This window comes from Primulina tabacum, chromosome 11 (genome assembly GCF_025594145.1).
Source record: "Primulina tabacum isolate GXHZ01 chromosome 11, ASM2559414v2, whole genome shotgun sequence".
Classification (NCBI taxonomy): domain Eukaryota; kingdom Viridiplantae; phylum Streptophyta; class Magnoliopsida; order Lamiales; family Gesneriaceae; genus Primulina; species Primulina tabacum.
In genome coordinates this window covers 25,750,832-25,768,167 of record NC_134560.1, presented here as the reverse complement: position 1 = coordinate 25,768,167, position 17,336 = coordinate 25,750,832, and positions in this window count along the sequence as shown.

Genomic DNA, 17,336 nt, shown 5'->3' with positions numbered 1-17,336 from the left:
TCAGACACGGACCCCGTGTAGACATCCGTGTACGGGTCCGTGTACTCTCGGGAAATCACCTTCAGCTGGAAACAAGGGGCACGGACCCCGTGTCCACCTCCGTGTAAGGGTCCGTGTACACTCGGTCTTTGCAAATGTCATAGGACACGGACCCCGTGTACTGGTCCGTGCTCGGGTCCGTGTAGACTCTAGAATTCTTCATCCTCGGCTGTAAAGGACACGGACCCCATGTGCAGGTCCGTGTAGTCTCGGCCGTCTCCAACAATGCTTGAATGATATTCCTTTGGCCTCCCGACGTACTCCCATGCATCACGACCCATTCATGCTTGCTCATGACTCCTTGTAGTGCCTCCTTGAACTTCTTTAGTCGTCCCCTCGTGACTGGTCCTTCCGGCAACTCTAAAGGATCCCACGCTTTCCTTGGGACTTGACCTTCTGTGTTCGCATCATCCTCCCCTTCTTGAAAAGGATTTGTCCTCAAATCTAGTTCATAACCTACATCAAACAACGACAAGTCACTAACATTAAAAGTAGAACTTACATTATACTCACCTGGTAAGTCGAGTTTGTAGGCATTGTCATTGATCCTTTCAAGGACTTGAAACGGTCCATCGCCCCTAGGTAGTAGCTTTGAACGTCGCTTCTCCGGGAACCTTTCCTTCCTCAAGTATAGCCACACCCAATCTCCTTTTTCAAAAATCACCTTCTTCTTCATTTTGTTGGCTTGCTTGGCATATTGCTCATTTTTCTTCTCAATGTTGGCCTTGACCTTTTCATGCAACGCCCTAACAAATTCAGCCTTCTTTTTGCCGTCCATGTTCAACCTCTCACTCACAGGTAAAGACATCAAATCCAAAGGAGTCAAAGGATTAAAACCATAAACAATTTCAAATGGCGAATAATTTGTAGTTCGATGCACGCAACGATTATAAGCAAATTCAACAAATGGCAAACAGTTCTCCCAATTCTTTAAGTTCTTTTTAAGAATGGCACGCAACAGTGCTCCTAAAGTTCTATTAATGACTTCAATTTGTCCATCCGTTTGAGGATGACAAGTAGTAGAAAACAACAATTTTGTGCCAAGTTTAGCCCATAACATCTTCCAAAAGTAACTTAAGAATTTAACATCGCGATCAGAAACAATAGTTCTAGGCATGCCATGCAACCTAACGACCTCTCTAAAGAACAAATCCGCAATGTTAGATGCATCATCAGTCTTGTGACAAGCAATAAAATGCGCTATCTTTGAAAATCTATCAACAACAACAAATACTGAATCCATCCCCTTCTTAGTCCTAGGCAACCCCAAAACAAAGTCCATAGATATGTCAATCCAAGGTTCACTAGGGACAGGAAGTGGTGTATACAAACCATGTGGTTGTGTTCTAGATTTAGCATGCTTACAAGTTATGCACTTATCACAAACACGTTCAACATCACGCTTCATATGTGGCCAATAAAAATGTTCATGCAAAGGATTCAAAGTCTTCGCCACACCAAAGTGTCCCATCAAACAAAACCCATGTGCCTCCCTAACAAGTAACTCACGAATTGATGATTTAGGGATGCACAACCTATCCTCTCTAAACAAGAAACCATGATGCAAATAAAATTTATCATGTGGACCATGCATACAAGTTTCAAACAAACTCTTAAAGTCCTCATCTAGCACATACAATTCTTTCACATGCTCAAACCACAAAATTTTAGATTCCAAGGTAGAGATTAGTACGTACCTCCGTGATAGTGCGTCGGCTACGACATTTTCCTTACCTTGTTTGTATTTGATGACGTAGGGGAATGTTTCAATGAATGCCACCCACTTGGCATGCCACTTGTTCAACTTCTGTTGCCCCTTAATGTGCTTTAGAGACTCGTGATCCGTATGAATCACAAACTCCTTAGGCCTCAAGTAGTGCTGCCACGTTCCTAGGGTCCTCACAAGTGCGTAGAACTCCTTATCATACGTGGGATAGTTAAGCGCTGCTCCATTGAGCTTCTCACTAAAGTATGCCACCGGCCGCCCTCCTTGCATCAACACTCCACCAATACCTACACCTGATGCATCACATTCAATTTCAAAAGTATTAGCAAAATCAGGTAAAACAAGTAAAGGAGCATTAATTAATTTTTGCTTAATAAGATTAAAAGACTCCTCTTGCTCCTCGCCCCAATGGAATTGAACGTTCTTCTTGATTACCGCCGTCATCGGTGCTGCCAATGTGCTAAAATCCTTTACAAACCTCCTATAGAAGCTTGCAAGTCCATGAAAACTTCGAACTTGACCAACAGTAGTAGGCGTTGGCCAATCTCGAATAGCACTTACCTTGTCTTCATCAACTTGTATACCCTGTGAACTTACCCAAAACCAAGAAAGACAAGTTTGCTTGTACAAAAATCACATTTCTTTAAGTTAGCATACAAATTTTCAGCCCTTAGTGTGATTAGCACATGTCTTAAGTGATTAACATGCTCTTCCAAATTTTTGCTATACACTAGGATATCATCAAAGTAGACCACAACAAATTTTCCTATGTGTGCACGCAAAACATGGTTCATTAACCTCATAAAGGTGCTAGGAGCGTTAGTTAAGCCAAAAGGCATTACCATCCACTCGTATAACCCGTATTTGGTTTTAAAAGAAGTCTTCCACTCATCTCCTTCCCTCATCCTAATTTGGTGATAACCACTTTTCAAGTCCATCTTACTAAAAATACAAGCACCATGCAACTCATCTAACATATCATCTAGTCTAGGTATGGGATGCCTATACTTAATGGTTATGTTATTGATTGCCCTACAATCTACACACATACGCCATGAGCCATCTTTCTTAGGAACTAGTAAAACAGGTACAGCACTAGGAGACATGGACTCACGCACAAAACCCCTATCTAACAACTCACTTGCCGTTGAAGCTCCTTGGTCTCCTCCGGATTGCTCCTATAGGCTGGGCGATTTGGCATTGCACTTCCGGGTACCAAATCAATTTGGTGCTCAATCCCCTTCAATGGTGGTAGCCCTTGAGGTAGCTCCTCCGGGAATACATCTTCAAATTCCTGCAAGAGTGAAACAACAATGCTCGGAAGAGATCCGGCTATATCACTTGTGTTGAGGAGGATCTCCTTATAAACAATTAACACAAGTGGTTCATGTGTGTGCAAACATTGTTTCAACTCACCTTTTTGGGCCATATATGTTTTCTTTTTGGCCTCTTTCCCCTCATTTTCTTTCCTCTCATTTTCTTCTCTCTCTTTTTTCTTTTGCATGGCTATCTCACTCTTTTGATCACTCTTTTTTTCAGCCATTTCAGTTTTACTTTCAAAGGCCACCTCACTCTTTAATTCACTCTTTTTTTCGGCCTCATCTCTCTTCTTTTTTTTCAATTGGTCCTCCAATACTTGCTTTGGGGACAAAGGAAGTAAAACAATGGACTCCTTTTTCAACACAAATGAGTACCTATTCTTGAAACCATCATGAGTCACCTTCCTATCGTATTGCCAAGGCCTACCCAACAATATATGACATGCATGCATGGGTACTACATCACACAAAACCTCATCCACATACTTCCCAATAGAAAAAGGCACTAGCACTTGTTTTTTCACCTTCACTTCCGCACAATCATTCAACCATTGAAGCCTATATGGTTGAGGATGCTTCAATGTAGGTAAACCCAATTTCTCCATCATCTCAACACTAGCCACATTAGTAAAACTTCCCCCGTCTATGATTAGATTGCAAACTTTTTGATTTACAAAACACCTAGTATGGAACAAGTTCTCTCGTTGGTTAGTCTCCTCCTCCTTGACTTGGGCACTCGTGATTCGCCTAGTCACTAGTGCTTCACCTACATCTGCCTCATATCCCTCATCAGGGTCCTCTAACGCAGGCATCTTGTAGAACCCGTAAATCAGTTTACGTATAAGCCATGCATAATTCTAGATTTTTTTAAATTTAATTGACTTCATTGCATGATTATTTTAAATGCATTTCTTTGAAGTTAATTATTTTATTATCTAAGTTCAGTAGTTTGATTTTTAGCATTTCAGTTATCTTCAGTGAGGCCGGACTGGAGTCGGAGTTTGGAGATAGAATTTAAGATTCGAGAAATATTTCCAGAAGTTAATTTAGCTAGCAAGTAAGTTAATTTAAGTTAATAAGGAGATTTGGGGATTTATTTATGCAACTTGAGGTGAGTAGAAAATAAGCTCATTTGAGTTACTTAATTAAGGATTTATTCAATAAATTAATTAAGGGATTAGTGAGGCTTTGTAGAGTTATTAATCTAGTAAATAAACAACACTCTACATTCATTTTATTAGTAGATTTCGGCCACCCCTTGGTTACTAGAGGATTCAATTGCCAACTCATCAACTTTGACCATTTCTTTGCATGTAATTAGTAGGATAAATCTAGGATTTTTGGGAGCACCATGTAATTAATTAATGTTAGAACATTATCCTAGTCTAGATGAGCATGTAGAATCAGTCATTGCACCACCATAATCCCTCCAAGTAGAATTGATAGCAAACCACAATTCAAAATTCAAAAAAAAAAATGGAGACTTGGTCTTGATTCTTTCCCTATATTTTGCACCCATCTCCCTCACTCCCCTAACCATCATATCCCCTCCCTTAGTCACGAAATTCAGAGTGTTTTTGAGAGAGGAAAACCGTGGGACTCATAGCTAAGCGAAGGGAGAAAAATCGAGTAGAAGAGGAAAGGAGAGAAGCGCTCCATCTCCTCCGTGCCGCGTCGTCGTCGTTTCGTTCGTTTTCTTTCGAAACGAAACCAGGCATGTCTAGATTTCTTTCAAACCTCAATCAAGTCATATTATAAATTATTTTTCAGTACATGATCATGTTTTATCATGCAAAAACCGAAATACATCACAGAATTTTCAGAAAATTAATGCATGTAGATTTCGGCCCTTTCATGACAAGCTTCACGTTTTTCTGAGTTTTGTTGTTTCAGGTGATTGGTTCGATTCCAGGCTCCCAAGGCAACCTATATACATGTAATAGGATGCATTAGGACCATGTTTGTCCATTGGTTTAACCCCATGCTCGCTGGAAATTCAGAATGACAGCAACTTTCCCATTGCTTCTCATGTGTTCGAAAATTTCAGTTTTTATGTCAAGGGGTTGGATCTGATCTTGGCTGCCCTAAGGGCTCTTAGCCATGGTTGGATCACTCCCCTAGCATTTCTAAGACGTGACTAAGTCGCCCTTTTGGTGGCTTGGTCCATGACTCATCGGTTTTTAAATAAACAACAAGAACAGCCCCTCCCGTCTCGGTTTCCCTTCTTTTGACAGCATCATGTTTTTTGAATTGTGTGGTTTGATGTGGATCTTGGTTGGCCTGTGGATCTTGATTGGCCTATGGCCCTTAGCCACGGTTCATACCATGCCCCTAGATGTCTAGATCGTGCCATGGTCAATCAAATGGCCACTGGAACAACACGAGACATCAATCGAAGCAACACACTACACACGCATACAAAAGCATTCTCGGTATGAGTTTTCGGTTGTTGCTGGAATTGTGCGAACTATGGCTGGCCAAAAGCCCTTAGCCATGGTTCAAATCATTCCTTGGGACGTTGTGGAGAGGATTTGGTCGGTGGTTCAAGCCCCAATGGCCAAAAGTCTCGCAAACGACGCGATGCAAGCAAGGTTGCAGCTGCTGGAAAATTACAGCAAGTTGCTGTGTCGGTTAGGTGGCTCGTTCGAGTTCTTGGTTGGCTTTTAGCCCATGGCCTTGGACTGGACAGTGCCTCATTGAGTTAGGAAGGTCATGTTTTCGACCGTTTGTCATTTGGATCATTTTTTAGGTCGTACGAGAATTTACGGTGCGATGTGCCAAATTGACTCTCGAAAGAGCGTTTCCTGTTTTGGCCTCCATTCCACCTAGATTTCGACCCTATCATTTTAGGAGCATTATTTTATGATTTTTCAGCGTATTTTAATCATGACTATACGTCGGTTTGGTTTCGTTTCAGGTTGGCTCGGAGTCATGATTAAATGCGAAGTCATTAGGCATCATAATCGCATCTTTTGAACTAAATTGCATAGTTGGTCAAGTTTAAGCTATTGCATATTTTTCATGGCACAGTTAGGTTGCAGCGAGCCTGGGGACGATCCAATCCAATCCAGTTGGTAAAATTACGGGACATTTTCATTATGCCAGTTAATTATTTTACGTGCATTAAATAGAAAATGATTATTTTTGAGATTTATGCGATATGGCTTGTGGTTCATTCACTCTGTGGGAGTTATATTTTATACGGTCGCCTAGTGACCGATCAGTTCAGTATGGTACCACCCGGTTGGCAGTGACCGGCCAGCTCAGTTCAGTTTCAGCCTCTCCGGTAGCCAGTTACCGATCAGTTCAGCTTAGTGCAGGGGCCACAAGCGTAAAACATAATCTCAACAGAAAATTTTACCTGTTATTTCAGTACAGGCTCCAAGAAGCAAACTTTTTTTTTCTGTGATTATCAGTTCAGTTATGCACGTATTATAATTGCTCAGTACAGATTATTTTCAGCATGCCTCAGGACAGGATATGTTATCTCATGCACATTTTAATTCAGATTTTTACTCGTTACCTGCGATATATGCATGCTGAGTCTTTAGGCTCACTAGACTTGATTGTTGTAGGTACCGATGAGGCCAGGGCCGAGGGCGGGGACCAGTGAGCCAGCTTGGGTCGGCAGTAGTGGCACCCGAGGACCTCAGAGCAGCAGTTGTTATTTTATTCTTCCGCAAACATTTTATCAGTCGTTGGATATTTTTAAATTGTGATTTTTGGCAAACTTTATTATCTTCCGCTGCAATATTTTGAAATATTGAACTTGATTCACCAGTGATTTTATGAATGAGGCCATTTAAGTTCTTTTAAAAAGAAAATTTTTAATTTTCCGCAAATTTTCAAGCAAGAAGTTCTAGGGCCTTTGCAATTGGTATCAGAGCGGTGGTTCTGTATAGGGTTTCACTACTACTGACCGCGAGAAGCTCACGAAGCCACGTCTTCGGTCTGTAAGTTTTACAGTTCAGCATTTTATTTATAGCAAGAATTATTTTGTCAGCATGCTTCCAGATTTTCAGTATTTCAGTGTTCATTTAAAATAAATTATGGAATTATGCATGTTAGTTACGTATGGGTTATGTTGGATCAGTATGCCCCCTAGACGCATTTTAGAGCGCAACAGAGAGGAGGAGCCTCGCCGAGAGGACAGGGAGGAGCGTAGACCGGAGGGAGACCTACCACCTCCTCCACCGCCCCCACCGGACATGAGTGCCCAGATGTTAGCTGGGATGGCACAGTTCTTCGCACAGTCTGCGGGGGACAATGCCGCTGCCGTAGCCGCAGCCGCAGCCAGGCCGACAGGGCCCGAGGCTGTTTATGTGCGATTCATGAAGATGCGCCCGAAGGAATTCTCTGGGACATCTGACCCCATGGTTGCCGAGGGATGGATCAAATCCCTCGAGGTCATCTTTGAGTTTATGGAGCTGGGGGACGCAGACCGAGTCCGATATGCCACCTACCTGTTCACTGGAGACGCCCGCTTATGGTGGGAAGGAGCTTCGGTAGCCTTGACTTTGGCTACACTTTCATGGACCCGCTTTACGGAAGTTTTCTACTCCATGTATTTTGCTGAGGAGGTTCGCACCAGGCTGACCACCGAGTTCATGAGTCTGAGGCAGGGGGATATGACGGTTACGGAGTTCATCCGTAAGTTCGAGAGGGGCTGTCACTTTGTGCCCTGATCGCGAATGATGCCAGAGCCAAGCTGATGCACTTCCTGGTGGGTTTACGGCCGATATTGCGCCGGGATGTTAGGGTATCTGACCCTGCTACTTATGAGATTGCCGTCTCCAAGGCCTTAGCCGCAGAGCAGGATCTGCGGGATATCGAGAGGGATCGCCAGGGCAAGCGCCCAGTCCAGGCACCGCACCGCCCTTCTCCTCATCAGCATCAGCAGCAGAATAAGAGGCCTTTTCATGGACCGCCCAGGAACCGAGGCCAGCAGCAGCAGCAGCGGGGACGCCCAGCCCCGAGGACTCAGGAGCACCCAGTCTGTCCCAGGTGCTCACGTCGCCATCCTGGAGCATGTATGGCTGGCTCAGGAAAGTGTTTTAAGTGTGGCAGTCCAGACCACATGTTGCTGCAATGTCCTCAGAGGAATCTGCCTACCCAAGGCAGAGTTTTTGCTCTCCATGCCGCCGGAAACCAACCCGGAGACTATGTTGTTGACAGGTACCTTTAAACTTTTAGTTATTATTTGAATTTCCGTGTTTTGGGAATCGGGATTTAGATTTGAACTTAGAACTATTATAGGATTGCATGCTCTACTCAGATTTATTTTGGGGGAAATTAAGCTAGAAGAACCTTGACCTTTGCATGTCTATAAGTTTAGTTCTTGTAACTACTGGATTCAACTTAGAGCTCCGCTCTTTCAGGGAGAATTTTTATATCTGGTTCCGCTACCAAGGCCTTGATAGATTCAGGGGCCACTCACTCGTTTATTTCGGAGGTCTTTGCAAACTTTCTCAAGATCCAGACCATTGGGCTAGATACAGCCTTTTTAGTAGTGTTGCCGTCAGGCGAGGAGATGGCAGCGACCAATGTTATCCGAGATATAGACCTTGAGTTTCACGGTAAACTTGTTTATGCGGATCTGATTGTGCTACCGATGCCAGAATTTGACATCATCCTAGGGATGGACTGGCTATTGAGGAACAGAGTGTTGATAGACTTCCAGCGGAGATCTGTTCTTGTCCGACCGCCTGGAATGGAGCAGTTCTTATTTGAGCCGGACAGGTACTTTCCTTTACCGCGCATTATTCCTTATGTTCAGGCTAGGAAACTCATGCATAGAGGGTGTCGGGCATTTCTAGCGACCTTTTTATCTGTCCCCGAGGAACCCAGCCAGTCAGCCTCAGATGTTCCGATTGTCAGAGATTTCTTAGACGTTTTTCCCGAAGACGTCTCTGGTATGCCACCCGAGAGAGAGTTGGAGTTTTCCATTGAGCTTATGCCAGGTACGGCTCCGATATCCAAAGCGCCGTACCGATTAGCACCGACAGAGATGACAGAGCTTAAGAAGCAGATTCAGGAACTTCTCGACAAGGAGTTCATTCGCCCGAGCTTTTCTCCATGGGGCGCGCCGGTCTTATTTGTGAAAAAGAAGGATGGCTCGATGAGGCTTTGCATTGACTATCGAAGTTGAACAGGGTTACAGTGAAGAATAAATACCCACTTCCGAGGATTGAGGATCTGTTTGACCAGTTGCAGGGAGCTTCGATTTTCTCCAAGATTGATCTGCGCTCTTGTTATCACCAGTTGAGGGTGAGAGATGCTGATGTTTCCAAGACTGCTTTCAGGACTCGTTATGGCCACTACGAGTTCCTTGTGATGCCGTTCGGTCTGACGAATGCGCCAGCGATTTTCATGGATCTCATGAATCGCGTATTCCAGCCGTATCTTGACCAGTTTGTGATAGTGTTCATAGATGACATTCTCGTCTAATCCAAGAGTCAGGAGGAGCACAGCAGACATCTGACCACAGTGTTGCAGACATTGCAGAAGCACAAATTATTCGCAAAGTTCAGTAAATGCGAATTCTGGTTAGAGAAGGTGGCGTTCTTAGGCCACATTGTATCCAGCTGTGGTATTGAGGTAGACCCAGCAAAAGTTGCAGCAGTCAGAGATTGGGTTGTGCCTCAGAATGCATCTGAGATCCGCAGTTTTCTTGGGTTGGCAGGATATTACTGGAAGTTCATTCAGGGATTCTCATCCATTGCCGTTTCACTCACAGCACTGACCAAGAAAAATGTGAAGTTTGTGTGGAGCGAGGAGTGTCAGAAGAGCTTCGATACTTTGAAGCAAGCTCTTATCTCAACACCCGTTTTGGCTGTACCGTCAGGATCTGGTGAGTTTGTTCTGTATACCGATGCTTCGAAGCTTGGTTTAGGTGCAGTTCTGATGCAGCATGGGAGAGTGATAGCGTATGCTTCTCGACAGCTGAAAATCCACGAGAAGAATTACCCTACCCATGATCTGGAGTTAGCGGCCGTAGTTTTTGCTTTGAAGATTTGGAGGCACTATGTATGGAGAGAAGTGTCAAATCTTTACCGACCACAAGAGCCTCAAGTATTTCTTTACGCAGAAGGAGCTGAACATGCGTCAGAGGCGTTGGTTGGAGCTTGTGAAAGACTACGATTGTGACATTAGCTACCACCCGGGTAAAGCTAATGTAGTTGCGGATGCTTTGAGCAGAAAAGTCGCAGTGATGGCTCATTTGACGATGCAGAAACCTCTTAAAATTGAGATGCAGAGGTTTGATCTTGAGACTTACCCTCGAGGTAGAGTTCCTCGTCTATCTACCTTGACCATTCAGTCTTCTCTTTTGGACCGTATTCGCAGTGGTCAGGCCGCAGATGAGCAGTTGGCACAGTGGAAGAAGAGAGATGAAGCCAAGGGCAGTGTTTTGTATTCAGTCAGCGACGGTATTGTGAGATACCGAGATAGGATATGGGTTCCTAGCAGTGATTCTATCCGAGCAGACATCTTATCAGAGGCCCATACGTCCCCGTACTCCATTCACCCTGGGAGTACGAAGATGTACAAAGATCTGCAGCTATTGTATTGTTGGCCAGGGATGAAGAAGGACATCAGGCGTTTTGTATCCGAGTGCCTGACTTGCCAATTAGTGAAGGCCGAGCATCGGAGAGCAGCAGGTTTGCTCAAGCCTCTTCCTATTCCCGAGTGGAAGTGGGAGAATATTACCATGGATTTTGTGATCGGGTTGCCGAAGTTAGCCAGAGGATCGAATGCCATCTGGGTGATTGTAGATCGTCTTACCAAATCAGCGCACTTCTTGCCTATTAAGACGACTTTCACCATGGTTCAGTATGCAGAGCTGTATATCTGAGAGATAGTCCGACTCCATGGTGGTATTCCAGTTTCTATCGTATCCGACAGAGATCCCAGATTCACTTCCTCATTTTGGAAGAGTTTGCATTCGACTTTGGGTACGAAGTTGCTGTTTAGCACAGCTTTCCATCCGCAGACAGATGAGCAGTCGGAGCGAGTTATTCAGATTTTGGAGGATCTTCTTCGCGCTTGCGTCATCGATTTCTCAGGGAGTTGGGAGACGAACTTGCCACTGGTTGAGTTCACCTATAACAACAGTTTCCAGTCGTCTATAGGTATGGCTCCGTATGAAGCACTGTATGGCCGCAAGTGTAGATCTCCTGTTCATTGCGATGAGGTAGGAGAGAGAGCAGAGTTGGGTACAGAGATTGTCCAGCAGGCAGCAGATGTAGTAGTCAAGATCCGTGATAGGATGAGGACTGCTCAGACCCGACAAAAGAGTTATGCCGATCAGCGGAGGAGAGATTTAGAGTTTGCAGTGGGCGATCATGTCTTTGTGAAAGTGGCACCTATGAAGGGTGTCATGAGGTTTGGCAAGAAAGGGAAGCTCAGTCCGAGATTCATTGGACCGTTTGAGATCCTTGACAGAGTTGGGACGCTAGCTTATCGTGTTGCTCTTCCGCCGAATCTGGCCGGAGTACACAATGTGTTCCACGTCTCCATGCTAAGGAAGTATATGGCAAATCCTTTGCATGTGCTGAATTTTGAGCCGTTGCAGCTTACTCCGAAATTATCTTATGAGGAGAGACCAGTGCAGATCCTAGACCGGCAGGAGAAGAAACTTCGGAACAAGTTGGTTAAGCGAGTCAAAGTCAAATGGCTCAACCATTTAGAGGAGGAAGCTACGTGAGAGTCTGAGCCGGAGATGAGAGATCGATACCCCGAGTTATTCGGTAAGTTCTAATTTCGAGGACGAAATTTATTTTAAGGGGGGAAGGATTGTAGAACCCGTAAATCAGTTTACGTATAAGCCATGCATAATTCTAGATTTTTTTAAATTTAATTGACTTCATTGCATGATTATTTTAAATGCATTTCTTTGAAGTTAATTATTTTATTATCTCAGTTCAGTAGTTTGATTTTTAGCATTTCAGTTATTTTCAGTGAGGCCGGACTGGAGTCGGAGTTTGGAGATAGAATTTAAGATTCGAGAAATATTTCCAGAAGTTAATTTAGCTAGCAAGTAAGTTAATTTAAGTTAATAAGGAGATTTGGGGATTTATTTATGCAACTTGAGGTGAGTAGAAAATAAGCTCATTTGAGTTACTTAATTAAGGATTTATTCAATAAATTAATTAAGAGATTAGTGAGACTTTGTAGAGTTATTAATCTAGTAAATAAACAACACTCTACATTCATTTTATTAGTAGATTTCGGCCACCCCTTGGTTACTAGAGGATTCAATTGCCAACTCATCAACTTTGACCATTTCTTTGCATGTAATTAGTAGGATAAATCTAGGATTTTTGGGAGCACCATGTAATTAATTAATGTTAGAACATTATCCTAGTCTAGATGAGCATGTAGAATCAGTCATTGCACCACCATAATCCCTCCAAGTAGAATTGATAGCAAACCACAATTCAAAATTCAAAAAAAAAAATGGAGACTTGGTCTTTATTCTTTCCCTATATTTTGCACCCATCTCCCTCACTCCCCTAACCATCATATCCCCTCCCTTAGTCACGAAATTCAGAGTGTTTTTGAGAGAGGAAAACCGTGGGACTCATAGCTAAGCGAAGGGAGAAAAATCGAGTAGAAGAGGAAAGGAGAGAAGCGCTCCATCTCCTCCGTGCCGCGTCGTCGTCGTTTCTTTCGTTTTCTTTCGAAACGAAACCAGGCATGTCTAGATTTCTTTCAAACCTCAATCAAGTCATATTATAAATTATTTTTCAGTACATGATCATGTTTTATCATGCAAAAACCGAAATACATCATAGAATTTTCAGAAAATTAATGCATGTAGATTTCGGCCCTTTCATGACAAGCTTCACGTTTTTCTGAGTTTTGTTGTTTCAGGTGATTGGTTCGATTCCAGGCTCCCAAGGCAACCTATATACATGTAATAGGATGCATTAGGACCATGTTTGTCCATTGGTTTAACCCCATGCTCGCTGGAAATTCAGAATGACAGCAACTTTCCCATTGCTTCTCATGTGTTCGAAAATTTCAGTTTTTATGTCAAGGGGTTGGATCTGATCTTGGCTGCCCTAAGGGCTCTTAGCCATGGTTGGATCACTCCCCTAGCATTTCTAAGACGTGACTAAGTCGCCCTTTTGGTGGCTTGGTCCATGACTCATCGGTTTTTAAATAAACAACAAGAACAGCCCCTCCCGTCTCGGTTTCCCTTCTTTTGACAGCATCATGTTTTTTGAATTGTGTGGTTTGATGTGGATCTTGGTTGGCCTGTGGATCTTGATTGGCCTATGGCCCTTAGCCACGGTTCATACCATGCCCCTAGATGTCTAGATCGTGCCATGGTCAATCAAATGGCCACTGGAACAACACGAGACATCAATCGAAGCAACACACTACACACGCATACAAAAGCATTCTCGGTATGAGTTTTCGGTTGTTGCTGGAATTGTGCGAACTATGGCTGGCCAAAAGCCCTTAGCCATGGTTCAAATCATTCCTTGGGACGTTGTGGAGAGGATTTGGTCGGTGGTTCAAGCCCCAATGGCCAAAAGTCTCGCAAACGACGCGATGCAAGCAAGGTTGCAGCTGCTGGAAAATTACAGCAAGTTGCTGTGTCGGTTCGGTGGCTCGTTCGAGTTCTTGGTTTGCTTTTAGCCCATGGCCTTGGACTGGACAGTGCCTCATTGAGTTAGGAAGGTCATGTTTTTGACCGTTTGTCATTTGGATGATTTTTGAGGTCGTACGAGAATTTACGGTGCGATGTGCCGAATTGACTCTCGAAAGAGCGTTTCGTGTTTTGGCCTCCATTCCACCTAGATTTCGACCCTATCATTTTAGGAGCATTATTTTATGATTTTTTAGCGTATTTTAATCATGACTATACGTCGGTTCGGTGTCGTTTCAGGTTGGCTCGGAGTCATAATTAAATGCAAAGTCATTAGGCATCATAGTCGCATCTTTTGAACTAAATTGCATAGTTGGTCAAGTTTAAGCTATTGCATATTTTTCATGGTACAGTTAGGTTGCAGCGAGCCTGGGGACGATCCAATCCAATCCAGTTGGTAAAATTACGGGACATTTTCATTATGCCAGTTAATTATTTTACGTGCATTAAATAGAAAATGATTATTTTTGAGATTTATGCGATATGGCTTGTGGTTCATTCACTCTGTGGGAGTTATATTTTATACGGTCGCCAGTGACCGATCAGTTCAGTATGGTACCACCTGGTCGCCAGTGACCGGCCAGCTCAATTCAGTTTCAGCCTCCCCGGTAGCCAGTTACCGATCAGTTCAGCTTAGTGCAGGGGCCACAGGCGTAAAACATAATCTCAACAGAAAATTTGACCAGTTATTTCAGTACAGGCTCCAAGGAGCAAACAATTTTTTTCTTTGATTATCAGTTCAGTTATGCACGTATTATAATTGCTCAGTACAGATTATTTTCAGCATGCCTGAGGACAGGATATGTTATCTCATGCACATTTTAATTCAGATGTTTACTCGTTACCTGCGATATATGCATGCTGAGTCTTTAGGCTCACTAAACTTGATTGTTGTAGGTACCGAGGAGGCCAGGACCGAGGGCGGGGACCAGTGAGCCAGCTTGGGTCGGCAGTAGTGGCACCCGAGGACCTCAGAGCAGCAGTTGTTATTTTATTCCGCAAACATTTTATCAGTCGTTGGATATTTTTAAATTGTGATTTTTGGCAAACTTTATTATCTTCCGCTGCAATATTTTGAAATATTGAACTTGATTCACCAGTGATTTTATGAATGAGGCCATTTAAGTTCTTTTAAAAAGAAAATTTTAAATTTTCCGCAAATTTTCAAGCAAGAAGTTCTAGGGCCTTTGCACATCTCATCATCATCATCACCCTCACGATGAAACTCATACTCACCATAGTCATTTAAGATCATTACCCTTTTATTAGGACACTCACTAGAAATATGACCCAACCCTTGGCACCTAAAACATTTAACATCCCTAGATCGATTAGAAGGAGTTTCAGATTTACCTTGCACTCCTTGTTTAGGCGCCTCTTGTTTGGCCTCAAATTTGGGCTTGGTCACCACTTTGTTCTCCTCACGCTTCACCGCATTTGATCTCCAAGAAGATGATGAACCCCTAGTTTGATTGGTGCGGTCAATTCCACGTCTTTTGAGTTGTTGCTCCACTTTTATGGCCATTTGCACCATCTCATCTAGATCCAAGTAGTACCGTAGCTGCACTTGATCTTGGATTTTCCTGTTCAAACCACAAAGAAATCGTGCCATGGTCGGCTCATTATCTTCCTCAATATTAGCCTTAATCATAACTACTTCCATCTCCTTATAGTAGTCCTCAACACTCTTCAACCCTTGCCTCAAGGTTTGTAGCCTCTTAAACATCTTCCTATAATAGTGATTGGGCACAAACCTCCTTCTCATCACTCTCTTCATCTCATCCCAAGTTTCTATGGGTCTCTCATTGTACCTCCTCCTAGTGGTCACTAGTTGATCCCACCAAATGAGAGCATAGTCTAAGAATTCAACCACCGCCAACCTAACCTTCTTTTGTTCGGAGTAGTGGTGGCACTCAAATACGAACTCTACCCTCTTTTCCCACTCTAAGTACGCCTCCGGGTCGGATTTCCCATGGAATGAAGGAATTTTCATCTTAATGCTACTCATGTTTCCATCTTCCCTATTCCCATCATATCTACCCCGTACGGCTTCTCTTTTTCCTCTCCCGAATCCTCTAACTCTTCCATTCCTACCCCAATTCTCATTTTGACTCTCCTCGTCTCCTCCCAAATCATACTCTTCCTCTTCTTCTCCTCTACCCAAGTCTTTATGCTTAGATTTACTCCCACTAGTACTAACTTCTATTTTATCCAACCTCTCATGTAGGGTCTCTAATTCATTCCTCATCATCTTACTAAAATGTCCAAACAACGCCTCTATTTGGACTTTAGACAACCCCGGGTTTGAACTATCTCCTACCTCCCTCTCCATTTAAATTTCAGTTTAGTACCTGCAAGAAAACGTTAGTAGAAAACAAGATATATTCCTCAGCCAAAAGCTCACGGTCACTCCAAAGAAATTCACTCGTCTTTTCCCTCTTATTTTGTTTGCTCACAACAAATACTCACTAGTCACTCCAAAAAAAATAACACTCACACTCAAATGTTTCCACTCGAATTTGATGTTTCTCTCGAAAGTGTGCTCAAGCTTTGTATTCGTATATCAAACAATCAAGTTCAACTTGTGAACAAACGTGATCGACTCACTAGGACTGCGTAGACAAGCAATTTGAAGATAAATATTTTTTTTTGACGGTGTGAGACAAGTGTATATGACTCGCAACAGAGAATAGAACAAAATGTCAAAAAGAAATAATGGTGAATTTTCGGATTTTTGGTTTTTTTTTTTTTTTTTTGCTCTAAGAATTCCGAAAATTCAAAGAAAGAAAAAAAATAAAGCACAAAATTTCGTGTATCACAGATTCACGAACGACGAAGAATAATGGAACAAATCAGATCTGAAAGCGGAACGAAAGTAAATCTAGATCTGATAATAGAACGAAGGGTAAACTTACTTGAATTCAATGAACCTAGGCTCTGATACCAAATGATATGAAACTTTGTATGAACGAATAAAAGCAAACACGATTATAATCGAATCGCGCCCTCAATTTAATGTCGAACAAAGAATCGTTGTTGTCCCGATCTTTTGAATCAAGTTTGAATGTGTGATATTCACCTTTAAATTATAAAAACATAGCAATAAATATTCACGAGAATAAACAACCGAAATTATAACGAACCTTCAAAAAACAAGCCCTTGACAATCCGCACAAGAACAATCGACAAACGCTACAAAGTTAAAAACTTTGATAAGTTTGATTTTTGATGACAAAGCAAAAAGCTTTGAAAGCTTGAGAGAAAATCTCAAAAGTTTGTATTAAACTCAATAATAATGTGTATTGTGTTCTCAAATTTTCGTCCAAACATGTTTTAATAATAAAAAGATATCACAAATCTAGACTCGAAAATACTTAAAACTCTAGAAAGGAAAATATTCTCGCTCAGCCGTCTCAGACACGGACCCCGTGTAGACATCCGTGTACGGGTCCGTGTACTCTCGGGAAATCACCTTCAGCTGGAAACAAGGGGCACGGACCCCGTGTCCACCTCCGTGTAAGGGTCCGTGTACACTCGATCTTTGCAAATGTCAAAGGACACGGACCCCGTGTACTGGTCCGTGCTCGGGTCTGTG